Consider the following 13,525-nt stretch of genomic DNA (forward strand, 5'->3'; position numbering starts at 1 on the left):
AACTACTTTTTTTTTATTAGTTAAAGATACATTTAATAATAAGTAATTTACAAGATGATATTAGTATGCGGAGTGAGGCTGTCCAGTATGTAGTGAGAATAACTTCCAAAAATAGGTATCTACTTTAAAATATTAATTAAACTCTTTAAGCTATTTCTAAATATCAATTTTCAAAATATTAAAGCATTTTAAACTTTTTTTTCAAATTATATTCTTCATGATAATATCAAGTTAAGATATGAAAAATGGGAGGTATTTAAAATATTTATTTAGAGTTTTATTCCGAAAATTTTAAAACCTATTAAAATCAAAGTATAACAAATAAATGAGTTACAATATTATATTTTATAATATCCTTTTCAAGACTAGTCAAATAATCAAAAGATAAATAAAATTTGCATGTGAATTTCTATGAATCTCTTAATATTTGTGTCGATATTCATATTTTTACATATTTTTTTTCTTATTTAATTTGTTCATTCTTACATAATATAGATACATAAAAAATAAATTATTTCGTTACAATTTTTCTATTTTTAAATTAGTCAATAGATGATATTGTAAAAAGAATATTTTATTAATAGACTGTAAAACCTTTATATTTTTATATTTAAGTAAAATATTAAGACTTTTACGAGAAAATTACGAATGACAATTGACAGAAATGTGTTGTTATTTTGGTTCCGTTCCACTTGGAATATCCAACAGTGGCATTTCGCAGCTGGTAACATCCTTTCATTTTGTTCTATACTACACGTGCACCACCCGCGGCGTACCGACTCATGATAGAATTAATAATCTCCCTCAGCTAACTATGCTATTGCGTTTCGTCTACGCTTCAGGCCGTGTCCACAACTCGAGCACGACGAAATGTATTATTATTACCAAGTAATTTTCAAATAAATCTGCAATATGTATGATAATTGAATGACAGTGGACTGAAAGAATAAATGTCTAAAATATAATTTATATGTTATAATATGCGTCATGTACTTTTTGCTAACCACATGTTGCTCATGAATTGTGAAGAACCATAAAAGTCAAGAACAATACGTCGTAACAATATTATAAAAAAATAATATTCAATAAAATTGTATAAAATAAACAAATTTAGAAAAAGTTTAATAATCTATCTATTAAATAAATATAATGAATGAAAATATGTTGATTATCAACAATTTAAAGTTATAATATTTGTATCAGTTCCTAAAGATTGAAAAATCTTTTACAATTTGTTTATAAATGTTTTTTTAACGATTCACTCAAACATGAAAATATAAAAATCTTTTACATTGGTCTAGCTAAATAACTAAATATGAATACCTACATTAATAAAATATTACGATAAAACAATTAATTATAATTATATACTCAACTATTGTATAATAACCATAAGATAATTTAAAATTGATGTTTTAAAATGTACAAGTATAACAATATTAAGTAAAAAAAAAGGTCAAATAGATTCAAACTAAATATAAATTAATAAGTTTTCTATTTTTGACATGTGTCATCCTCGGATTAATATAAAGTTTGTGGTGACAGGAAAACTAAATGTTTTTCAGAAAGTACAGTAAAAATAAAATAAAAATATTTTACCTCTACACTTTTTTTATTCAATATTTTACGGTACTTAAATAATATATTAAACTCAGTCATATAAATATCAACAAAAAAAAAAAAAAAACAATAGGAAGCTTGCGCAGTTATGTAATAGTTAAATTTTTAGTAAAAATCATTATTAAGTTGGTCACTATAACGAATGTGATAAATTCAAAATCAATGATTGATAAATATTAAATAATTATATACAAAAAATAATTGAATTCAACAGGTGGAATTAGTAATCTGCATCTAAGAATAGTTGGATTGTTTTTATAATTATAAGTTATAACTTATTTATAAAATAGCTACTAATGTACTTACATTATATTTTATTAAATATATCATATTTAATTCAATTTTTATTTTTATTTAGAAAATATTATAAACAATTGATGAGTAAGTGATAAAACTTACAGTGTTTTCTATATTTTAGAAGTTTTAAAAATATTGTAAATATAATATTAACCTATATCGATTACATTACTACGCAAATATTTAGTAATTTAAGGCAATATAGAATAATTAAAATACTGAATATTGACCATTTTCTAGGTTTATTAAATATCACTATCACATAACAATATAATATACGTCTTAATATTTTAAATTAAAAATATCAACTTAACCTAGGGACAAACGATGTTTCATAAAATGTAGTGATAAATTCTAAGATTCCAGGTCTTTTTTTTTAACCCAACGTGTATACATTGTTTAATAGATTCGGTGGAAATCATTATCGATGTATATGGAGGTCCCACGGAGATTTGACAAATGAAATAACTTTTGTTCTAATAAATATTTTTAAAAAATGTCTTTTAAATATAATTTATTTAATTTATAATATTTAATATATTTTGTGCTACATTTTTAGCTTACATTTTTTTTTTAAATCAAAAAAAAAAATTGATAGAAAAAATTGTCAAATGATTCAAAATAGCCTGTTCAAAAGTGGCTGATTTTTTACAATTTTTTTAAATATCAATATTCTCGTTAGGTAAATAACGATCTAGTTTATGTTAGAAACATTATAATTTCAAAAAATATAAATATTTTTTAAAATATTTTATATGAACATTTTTAAATAGGTGCATGTTAAAATCTAACTATTTTTTTATTGTAACTAGATCGTAATTTATTTAACGAGAAAATTGATATTTAAAATCACCCACTTGACTTAAATAAATGTTTTACCATTTAATTTATTTTTAAAATCGTATTTACAAATTAGCTATTTTGAATATTCTGAAAATTTTTTTTATCAGTTTTTAAGTTTTCTATTTTCGGTATTAAAAAATAAAAAATGTATACTAAAAATGTAGCGCAAGTGCCTATGAATTATATTCAAAAGAAATTTTTTAAAAATATTGATTACAACAAAAGTTATTTCATTATTTCATTTGACAGATCACCGTGGGACACCCTAACATATTGTATGCCACAAAATAATTATTTTTTTATACTTCAATACATGTAAAGCTGCAGACTATATATTCTAGTAATTAGTCATAATTAACTCTACATTTTCAAGTTTATAAACTCCAAGACAATTCGTCGAAAATTGTTTCTATTCCTTTCCGATCAACCATTTATGAACTTATTGACCTATACATCGTTTTATGCAAATTATTGCCAATACTAATAATTTTAAAAACAAAAGAGTCTTTTGTACTTCCGTATTTTAGCAAAATGTCCATTATATTTCCTTGCCTTATTTATATTATTATTTTGTATGTAACATTGTTTATTTAACATGTAATAATAATTTATATAAAACCGATATTTGTTGAATTTTTAGGAGCCAATCTGTTTATTATAAATAAATACCTGCAAATACATTTACAGTTTTTTAAGGATCAATTGATTAGAAAAATGTATTAATCATTTTAATCAAAAGAAATGTCACAAAACTTATATTTGTTTAAAAATAATAATTTTTTCCTTACTATAATTATATTTATATCTCATAATATTAAGTTATTATAATGTTTAATAATAATATTATTATTCCTATGTGTGTAATAGTGATAAATGATCTATTTGGAATCACGTTCCTCCTGTAGACAAATTTAATCGATTCTCATACTAGTCTGTAATTATCTGAGATAGTGCGATAACGCTTATATTTTACTAGCAAGGGTCAAAAGTAATTAATTTTTATGAGCCTAATTGGTAGGAGGAGGGAATAGAAAACAGTTAAGGTCTTCCCTTCGCGTTTCCACTCTCACGATGTTGAATCATCGCTCTCTTACCCTCTATTTTTCTCTCTATCTTTTACGCACGCCCTCCACATGTAATCTCTCTCTTTTTAGTACCAAAGTTTATTAAATTCTCCACTAACTTTGAGAAAAACCCCGAAAGATGATGCTTCGGCTCATTTATGCTATACTGAGTATACAGTATAGACATTGTTCAAAAATAATAATATGTTTTTATTTGAAACTATAAAACTCGATAAATATTTACGATATTCACGTCTTTTTTAAACATCATTCAACATAAAACATAGAGGATGATAGAGACCAAAGTAAATATTCAGTAAATATAGTGATATTTGTCACCACTGTGTTCAATTGTTTGAAAAAACTTTTGTTTACTTCCGTTATCTACTAATCAAAATTGTCGGCCTGATAGTCAGTCCATCACACAAGAACGTTGATATATGTCATCCCTTTAAAGGTGAACAGTGATCGTTAAGTATTTATAGTGGTATGCTGGAACCATAAACAAACTTTTGAAGGAATTCCGGTGTGTGATAATAATGCCAAGATATGGCTTATAAATGACTGAAATTATAATAAAAGGATTTTTTTTCTAAATAAATAATAAATTAATATAATTAGTTTCAAAACTGATAAATAAAAAATATTTTACCAATTTAAAAAGTAAGTATAATATTAAAGTTGTAAGATAATATTATATTATTTTTTTTTTATAAAATAATCAAATCAAACAATATAAAATCAAATTAATAAATAGAATTATTTTTTATTCTATTTTCAAAATGTAATCCTAAAAATAGAGACTTAAAAGGAAAAAAATATTGAAAAGCAATATTATATTGTTACATAAAAAAACGTGCTGATAGTAAATAATTATATTTAAAAATGAATGCTTGCTTTATATATATTATATCGTTGATATTTTTTTGTAGTTTTTATTATTTTATCGATAGTTACTAGGAAATTAAAAAGAAATATCTCTTAGAGTTTCATATTATTCAATAGAAGTGGTGCATAATAAAACTTATTCAGATTTTTTACTACTCCTTAATTAAAAATAAAAATAAAATTCATATTGCTATAAAATTATTTTGCTCAAAAAACTAAACAAAAAAAATGTATTTTTACAAAAAATATTTATAATTTTATTCTGCTACGAAAAACAAAGGATTAAACATCTACAAAAGATATTCAAATATATTTAAGATTTCAGATTCTAAGGTGTATTATATTTTTTTGGCACACATTTATATAATTGTAAATTATAATATCTTTCATTTTATTCTTTTTGAAAATAAATCGTATGAGTATTCAGACGTGTAATATCATGGCGTGCTTAAAAATAAGACATCCATATAATATTTAATCTATGATATCAAAGGATCATAAATATTAAATGCGATCTGCATACGACTTTATTATATAAGTAGTGTAGTATACTAATATGCCGCTTATACGGTAACTCTGACTTTAAACAGAAAGTTTAGATAAATTATCTGTGGGTTGAGTGTATCCCAGCGATTATTGTCAGGAATTTGAATGCCGTGCTTGTCACTTGTCAAAGCATAAGCTGGAGGTAGTTGTACAAGTTACAGGTGTACGAACTACGAGGACGCATCACACAACATATATATATATATTATTACATATAACAACGATGCTATTTCATGTTATGCATAACGATTTTAAAGGCATAATTATCTTACCAATGTACTCGTATAATGTCTGAATGGTGGATTGGCTAATTTTCATTAATTAAAAATTACTTTGGTAGAATACAATATCTACTAGTGAAAACAAAAAAAGAAAATTGTGGAAATATTTAGATTAATTTAAATTAAATATTATGTAATGTAAAATAAAATAAATATAAAGAATTATAATTAAAAATTAAATTAAGTTATTACAGTTTTTGTGATTTTTAAAAAAAAAATGTGATAATTGTACCTATACCAATAAAATAACGTGGACTTGTAGAATCAAATTTACTCAAAATAAAATCACTTTATATAAAAGGATAATATTCATTGCTTGATATTTATTAAATATTGATATTAACAACAAATACCGTCGAAATTAAGACATGTATAAAACTTTTACATTAAAATATTAAATTCACCTTTATAATGTTAAAACAATTGCCTATAAATGGGTAGGAACTAACTATATATTTAATACACTTAACACTGAAGAGTAGTTAGATATATTGTACCTCCTTAATATTTTTTTAAGTTAAAAAGACAAAAAAAATAGTGAGTACTGAGTAACATTATTTTTCTTCCTATCTCGTATCAATAAATCTACTGTCGCGCGGACAGCCATTTAGTGAATTAATAACATTTAACCGATGTACAGGCGTCTGGTTATTTTTTATGTGTCGGTAGAAAATCGTTATACTGAGGTCTTTACGATCAATACCGGACAATAATTTAGATTAGTGTACCGGGTGCATTACCGGGTGGACATTAATGTCTGGTGACGATTATTATTATTGGTCGACCGGGCATAGTCGTTGAAGGTGTGGACCACCCAGTCGGAATGCTGCCGAATGTACCATTTTATTTACCCTCCTCTCACCGGTTATCGTAAATTATAATAATTATTTTAGATTCCACGCAATTGGACAGAGATATCCTGTTACAGCGGGGACTTTTAATTTGAAATTTACGGTCGACGAGGAAAACAAAATGGAAATAATAACGTCGGTTTGACATTAGACCAATAGAATTGAAAGTGGTTTTTCTTTCATCATTGTCGAATGGCTGTAATAATTTTTAATTTATTGAAATTCCGGATAAATATCACCATGCTAAATGAATAAATTTCGAAATATTTTATTCATTTTTTTTTTAAATTGATTTTACGTTTTTATGGACAAATTTAACATTAAATGTAAATAATTTAAAAATTTTGCATTAATGTTTATTTATTTATATTTTATGAATTTAAACAACTAAACAAGACCACATTTAATCCAAAACCTCAGTTGTGCCTTTAACATAATAATACGTTTAAAAAAAATTTAAATATTGTTAGTTGATAATTTTATGATCATATCGTTTTCAATAAACAAAATTTGTATTTAAAAATACCTATAAAATAGTTTTTTGATGAATAACCATAATATTTTAAGCAAATTTATTTTTCTTTTACTAGGTGTAAAATATTGTTGTACATCAATATTTCAACTACTCAACATAACAAATAAACCATAATTAAATCAGCTTTATATAATATACCTACTTACTTATACCTTGGGATATCTGTACAATTGTGTGATGAATATTTAAATTTGTTTGATACAACTCTAAGTAGTGTATAAATGTATAATATAATTTTTTTTTCAATAAAAAAAATAAATTAAAACTTAATTTGTACAAATAATTACAATATTACACATTGTTTAACCTTAACTCGTGATTTAAGTAAAAATTTTATACGATATATTATAATAATATACTTATATTTACTATAAAATATTATTTACATCAGCTAGTTATCAAAATATACAACTTAAGATTATTTAATCCACACACAAATAAAGATTTCAATCAAACATTATATTTTTTAAAAAAAAGTAGCATTCATATCTACAAATTATTATAGATTTATAGATATTAATTATTTTGACACATAGGTATATTTGACATACACCAACACCATAATTCATTTAAAAGCTTTTAAATATAATGTGATGCATACACATAAAATTAGTAGAAAACATTCACCAAACAACATCTAACATTCTATCTTTCAAATATTACCGAATTTCATTGTACATTTAATCTACCATGGTTCCGGATCACACATTCACACCTTACTATTATGTAATGAAACGCAGCGTATACCGGTTTACAAGCAATAGGTACAAGCAAGTACATAAAGACTAATAACGACCACATTTACTAACATATTACATACAAGCCTAATAACACAAGAAAGCGTGTGTAATGTAGTTTTGTATTCAACTTTTTGAACACCATATAAATCATTGGGATTCTCTGTAGTCGCTGTTGACATACACAACGTTAAATACTTATATATAAATAGTATACGGGTTAATATTTTAGGTATAATACTACTGTCCATACTCTAGGTAAAAAACTACAAATTACGAACAGTTATTTTGTGTTTATTGTTTACTTGGATACTTTATAAAAATCTAAAAACCTGGTATCACCAAAAATACGTACAATTTTTTTCTCTTGCGTATTATTATTGAATATAATATATAGTTATTGGTTTTCTTACCTAAAACAAAAACATATAATTATAAAGATATTGAAAACTTAATTATTAAATTTATTTAAGTACTTTGTTCGATTTTATTAACTTTTAATAAATTTAATTTTCATTAAAAAGTTACTACAGTTGTATAAATTTAAAATCTTAATATGTCTTGTATTTTTATATACTTTAATTTTAAGAACAAGAAATTGAAGTAAATGTTTTGATACCATCTTTAGACGATGTACCTAGAATCTTGTATGATCCGTAAGAACGTTTTGAGTAAAAAGTATCTACATCTCTCCCATTCTCACAAGCCACCACTAACATGTTTAAAATACTATACATGTGGACTAAAAGGCTTGGGTCTGAAAAGCAAATGGATTTTCTCCGTCATAATTTTTGCTAAGTATCCGACGAACATCCAAAAAACTTTTCAAACATTCTCAGATGACAGACACTCTTACTTTGCCTACACTAGGAAACTGTGAACCCTTTTAGAGAACCCTAGTTTCCGGAAACACTATATTGGTTAGAAGACAAAATACAGATGAATGCTATTATAAACGTGAACCCATCTTTTAAAACTGAAAGTTTAACCATCGAAACTATAACAATAGGTAACTATTTCAACTATGCTTAGTGAAAAATATTAAATAACAATACAATTCGCAAATAATGTTCATTTGCTTAACATAGTAATATTTAAACTTACTATTTAGTATTATTAGAAATTATAGAGAACTGTATAATACTATTTGAATTTATAATTTATTTTAACTTATTATTGTCTTTTAAAATTGCTATGACGCAGTATGTACCTATAGTATACCTATGATTTTAAAAATAGCTAGATAATTTTATCAAATATAAATTATTAATCATTAGGTATATTTCTTTATGAATGAATTTTAATTATTTAAAGTATGTTATAAAATCTAAAATATTCGTAAACAATTTAACATCATCAATTTATTCCGTCTGTATGTTTTAACTATGAACAATTCTAATTTAAATTTAAAATAACATCATATAATTATTTATATTTATTTTTGAGTTATTAGTTGAATTACAAGTTACAGTATTAAAATAATTTATTTCAAAACACATTTAAATAAATTGAAATATTCTAAAATAAATATGGTCGATTTTTTTCCAAGCCTTGATAATATAATTACACAAATACACAACAATCAAGCGAAGAACGAGACATTCAAAACTATATTAAAATTAATTAACGTAGCTTGAAAATAATAAATGCAATCATAATTAACTTTCTCAGATACAATAACATGGCATATTGAATCAGAAATGTAATGTGGTAATCAATTATTTTCAAGACTAATGGAATAATATATTTCTTTAAATTGTATACCTAAATATTAAATATGAAAATACAAAGTCAATTCCTATGATTTATTTTAATGTCAATACTTTAAATATTAAATACTATGTCCAGCAAATTTCGACAAATTTTTAATTCTATCAAAATAAAATATCTTCATGAGTTTCAGTATATTGTATATTAATTGATAACCAAATAAACAAAAATACAGATATAAATTTATTTCATTTATTTTCAAAAAAATGGTATAATATATATTTTATAAATTGAAAATCTTAGAACCTTTGTTTATTAGTTTCAAAATACACCAAATAAGATTAATAATAATTGAAACACTTTACAGCACGATTTTGGCAGTTAGCTATAAATTAACACAAACTGCAGAAAACCGGTCAACTACAGTATAAACTGTTCTACTGATGTAATAACTTAATTTATTCGTTAATTTATCACAGAAACGAATGGTGAGTTTTTCCTTTTCCCTGTCCAAACAACACAGCGTACCCGAATATCTTGGGAATTGAATTTAAAAACTGTTTCCCCACAATACAAAATTATATTATCCAAAAAGTACATAAGAATTTTTATTACTTTATGCCTAATAAAATTAAATCTATTCAATAATAACAATTGACCGAAAAACTAAAACGGCATTCAATTATTTATGGATGTTTTCCCAATTTAATTCTAAAATGGTTAGGTTTAATATTTAGCGCAATTATAATTTTAAAATTATATAGTATAGATACAAAAAAAAAAAATAGACGTAAATAAATTATTATTAAATATTTAAAAACAAAAAATTCCTTACTTTGTGTTGACTCTAAAACTAAAACCATGGTCAATTAAAAAAAATATATAATAAAGATTTTTTAAATACCTATACAGTTATAATAATACTATAATTATAATACTACAATAATTTTGTTTATATATGGAACTAAAACTCAAGTACTTGTATATTACACAAATAAGGTTATGCATAATATAAAATGTTTATAGAATATGATAACATTTTTTTTTTTCAAATATTATATGATGAACGACCACTTAAATAGCTCATTTAATACTATTTTCTACCTACCGTTTGAGAAGTAAACCATAATAGCTTTCACATTATTTTATATTTAACAAATTATATAATTTAATTAAATCCCATTTCAAACAATGATATTGCATACTAAAAAATAATTACGAGATATATTTTTTTTAATTTATTATTTTTTAATGAGATCAAAAATGATTTGTAACTTGATTTTAAAAATAACAATAAAATGAGTCGACATAAAAATATTTAAGGGCTGTTTACAAATGTACGTGCCAACCTTTATTTTAATTGATGACATTATAGAATTTTTTTCCTCATTATATTTTATTTTATTATTTTTTAAATTCGATACGATAATCGTTTATAATTGTTTTTTTGAACTTAAATCATCTGTCACGTAATTGCTTTTTGACAATGTCCTGTCTCGGTTTCCGGCACAAACACCCATGACATAGTCATGTTTATAATCATTACATTATATAATATAAGGAGATCATGTTTTACTTCAAAAAAATATATCTACAACTCTAACAATATAAAAGGAATAGTCAAAATAAGTGTAACACATAATCGTTTACGGTCCAATAGATCAGTAACAATTAATCTCCATTTATACCGCATTCCGAAAAACAACATAATGTATTTATTCATAACGTACATTTCATAATGTATCTAAAAAGGTTTATAGATCATCTAAGAGATATTATGCACATGATTAATAACACTTCTATATTTACATCACAACATTCAAGGAATTTTACTTCATCTTCAAAGAAAATATTATGTTTTTTTGAATTATCCAAAATAAGATATGTATATTTTGTATCTAACTTTTTAATGTTATTTATATGTTAAATGTAGGTAAGAAAAGCCTTTTTAATAACTTATTATCTTAAATTGTTAAGTCATCATATGCACTACAACTATAAATATCGGTAAGTTTGTACAATTAATTCAAATAAAAATAATCTAATAAAAGATAATATAATAATATTTACAAGAATCAAAGTTTGGCAAAACTCTGTTAATAAAATGTTTGCTTATAATCCGTATGGAAATCACGTAACACCAATAAAATTAATTCAGTGTTTAGTTGAAAATATAATAAAAAAAATGCATTAAGCATAATCTTAAAAATAAAAATTAGCATAATTCAATTATTTGTTCACATAAATACTAGTAATATTTTATCGACATAATACTTTGGAAAGTAAAAATTTATTAATTAAATTAAATATTACGCATAGAAAAAAGTTATATTTTAATAATATTACATAATCTGCAGTACAAATAATAATATAATAGAGTGTATTTAATTTGTTTTAGTATTTTATGAGATCCCATGATACATTTTGTAGCCATCATTGAACATTCAAAACTAACATTATGAGTAAATTAATTATTCAACTGAACGTTTAAATACTTATAAAAATAACTACAACTAGTAAAAAAAAAATCTTTCAGATTCGACAATACCATTATATGGTTCCTAACCGCTGAATATAAAAAAAGGTGATCAAAATGTGTGTTATGAATTTTAAAATAACAATAACTGAGCAATAAAATAAATTGATTTCGAATTTACTATTTTGCCTTTTTCAATCAGTATTAATCCTTATAAAAGTCATTTTTAAAAACGGTATTTGAATATAATATGTAAGATATTAACATATAATAATAATTTTAAAAGTGGTGTGCGTGGTTTAGTGTATTATCGATTTAGTGAGGTTTTTCGATTTTCCACATTTGACAGAATTCTTTTCTCTGAGGGTAGTTCTGGCGCCAGACTGGCCGGTTAAAAGGTTTTGCAAGACAACGAAGGGTGCAAAAAAACAAACTAAAGGGGAATAGATTTTGTATTCAAAAAAGGTCCAAAGAAAACTTGATTGATCGACTTGTGGACATATAATGAATGGGAGAACGCATCTGTTCTGTTTTTAAATACAAATAATGTAGACGAAAAATAAACAGAGGTAATAGAAGTTATTTATAATCGATTTGAAAGGTGTACATTTTTTAAAAATTGCATTAGTTTCAAATCAATAGCATCTATTTTCGCAAATAAATAAATTTACAATTTAAACAATTAAAACAATACATTAATTAATTCGATATTTGATATTCTATTTATTATTTATTAAATAATAAAAACACTGTAAAGAAAAAGGTACCTACTGGTATAGTTAAATAAACTACCACCTTACGTGACAATACATTTATCCAAATCTATTATAGTAGTTAATTACTATTTGTTATTTTTTTTATTTTGTAATACTCACGGTAAATAATCATAGTGAATGCTCGTGATAAAATCCAACCCATATACTAGCACAAGAAATATTTAAAAATACAGTTAATGCCCACACACTATTCAAAACCATGTATATAAGAATGAATAAGCCTAATGTAGACAAATACTGTTAATAATGAGAACGTACAATTTTTCAAAGTACCCCACAGTAGCTTAATAGTTAATAATAATCATTTACTGTAACTTATATATGCTCTGGAGTCTGGACGTTTACTGGAGAATAGAAGAATAACGTTCCGAAATAGAAAAACATCTGTTTTTAAACATAAACAATAAACATAAACCATAATAATATAATATGCACACATCCGGAATCGAGATTATTATCGTACACCTAATACTTAAATATAACACTACATGACTTGTACAGTGTACAAAAGTACATTCCAATACTCATCATAGAAATATACTGATAAAATCATCATAATTTATTATCTCATAACATAGTCTTAAGTCAGGCCAATTATATTAACAGTTAACATTCATTATCTCAAAAAGTGTTATTTTTTTGAAAACAATTAGTTTACGTCATAATAAAACTATGATTTAAAAAAAAAAAATTATATTTACAAAACGCAGAATTCCATTTATTTTTCATACCTATATAATATAGGGTTTACAATGTGATTTTAAGTACAGATGAGCAGAGTGGAATGGTGCAGAGATACTAGCAGAATATTGGTCCACTTCTTCGTTTAACCAAATTTTAAATACTCAATACTCATATGTTACAAGTTTATAACTTATTAATTCTATCAAAAAAAAAAAAA

At 23.9% G+C, this 13,525-nt stretch overlaps 1 protein-coding gene across 3 annotated transcripts in view; it reads right to left on the minus strand.

Annotated features, from left to right (window-relative positions):
• The window catches only part of LOC113551592 (protein prickle-like), a 169,200-nt gene that overhangs the window by 121,769 nt on the left and 33,906 nt on the right, over positions 1-13,525 (minus strand). The gene's annotated exons all lie outside the window — the stretch shown is intronic.

This window comes from Rhopalosiphum maidis, chromosome 2 (genome assembly GCF_003676215.2).
Source record: "Rhopalosiphum maidis isolate BTI-1 chromosome 2, ASM367621v3, whole genome shotgun sequence".
NCBI lineage: Eukaryota > Metazoa > Arthropoda > Insecta > Hemiptera > Aphididae > Rhopalosiphum > Rhopalosiphum maidis.